Genomic DNA, 1,786 nt, shown 5'->3' on the forward strand with positions numbered 1-1,786 from the left:
CTTCAAACTCTCGCTCGCACTGCAATGCATGCTGGGAAGGCCGCTGCAGCTCTGCTCTCACATAGTACCGCACCGACCCAAACTTCCCTTTAAAGGACGAGACCAGGCGCCTGCAACAGAACCATCAGAACCAATAAGTGTTTAGTTTCAATAAAAACTTGTTTGCATGTCAGATACTGTTTCATTACAAACACTTGTTAGAAATTCAGATATTGTAGAGATATGATACCACCTGCATGTAATTTAACAGGTCAGACATTCTGATGAAATAATAATAATAACAATAATCAATTTAATTTGTACCGCACTTTTCATTAGAAAAAAATCTCAAAGTGCTGCACAGTGCAACTAAAATCATAGATAAAATCAACATCATAAATCATGTGGAGGCAGAATAGGCTTGGTTAAATAAAAAAGTCTTTAAGCCTCTTTTGAAGTGAACCAGTGGTTGCTGAGCTCTCAAATAATCCGGGAGAGAGTTCCAGAGACGGGGGGCAGCCCAGCGAATGCCCGATCTCCCATGGTCCTTAATCTAGAGCGAGGAAGGTGGAGGAAGTTGCTGTCTTGTGATCGCAGAGATCTGGTGGATGAAATCCGGAGAGGGTCCGTTTAAACACTGATGGGTAATGAGAGAGGTTTTGTACTAAATTCTGTAACAGGAAGCCAGTGAAGGTCATGCAGAATAAGGTGTAATATGGGCAGATTTACGGGCCCTCAATGAATCCTGGCTGCGCTGGTCTGAATGTATTGGAGCTTCTGGAGATGTTTTTTATGGATCCAACAAACAGAGAGTTGCAGTAGTCGAGCCTGGAGGAGACAAAGGCATGGACGAGAGACTCGGCATCAGAGAAAGAGAGAGACGGACGAATTTTGGAGATATTGCGAAGATGAAAGAAAAATGTTTTAAATAGATGCTTAATATGATTTTCAAATGTAAGATGAGGATCCATTCTAACTCCAAGATCTGTAACAGTGGTGGAAAGGGGGATGTCTTGTCCAGAGAAGAATATTGTCATCAAAGTTGAAGATTGGACCTGGTGAGGTGTTCCGATCAACATGGCCTCAGTTTGGAGCAGTTTAACTGAAGAAAGTTCTGATTCATCCACGTCCTCATCTCCTCCAGGCAAGTGGTGAAGGCAGTGAGTGAAAATGGTGATGATGCTCCAGTTCTGATGTAAAGTTGTATATCGTCGGCATAGCAGTGGAAGGAGATATTGTGCCGATTAATGACTTGACCCAAAGGCAGCATGTAGAGGGAAAATAGCAGGGGCCCCAGAACTGACCCTTGTGGGACACCACAGGAGACAGAGAGCCTGGGACTTGGCCTTGCCAAGGCTAACACATTCCAGCCAGTTGGAGAGGATTTAAACCAGTCCAGAACAGAGTCACAGAGACCGACCTCCACATGAAGACGGTGTAGGAGGATATTATGGTCCACAGTGTCAAAGGCTGCAGTTAGGTCAGGGAGGACAAGGAGAGAAGTAGAACCAGTATCAGCTGCCATGAGGACATCATTAGTAACTCTCAGCAAAGCGGTCTCAGTACTGTGAGCAGAGCGGAAACCAGACTGAAATAATTAGTGCATCACTTCATGTAGAGCAGTGGTCCCCAACCCCCGGTCCGTGGACCAATTGGTACCGGGCCGCGCAAGAAATAATTAAATATTTCCGTTTTATGTATTATTTGAGTCTGGAGGATCTTTTATTTTGAAAATCCTTTAACCGGATTCTCTATTACTTGCGCGCCAACATTGAGCCACAAGCAGCAAAATGAGTAAGAAACGGAT

At 44.3% G+C, this 1,786-nt stretch overlaps 1 protein-coding gene across 3 annotated transcripts in view; it reads right to left on the minus strand.

The window, feature by feature from the left end:
- LOC103155117 (E3 ubiquitin-protein ligase BRE1B-like) overlaps positions 1–1,786 on the minus strand; it is an 11,259-nt gene that overhangs the window by 1,254 nt on the left and 8,219 nt on the right. The window lies entirely within an intron of this gene.

This window comes from Poecilia formosa, unplaced genomic scaffold (assembly GCF_000485575.1).
Source record: "Poecilia formosa unplaced genomic scaffold, Poecilia_formosa-5.1.2 Scaffold412, whole genome shotgun sequence".
Taxonomy (NCBI): domain Eukaryota; kingdom Metazoa; phylum Chordata; class Actinopteri; order Cyprinodontiformes; family Poeciliidae; genus Poecilia; species Poecilia formosa.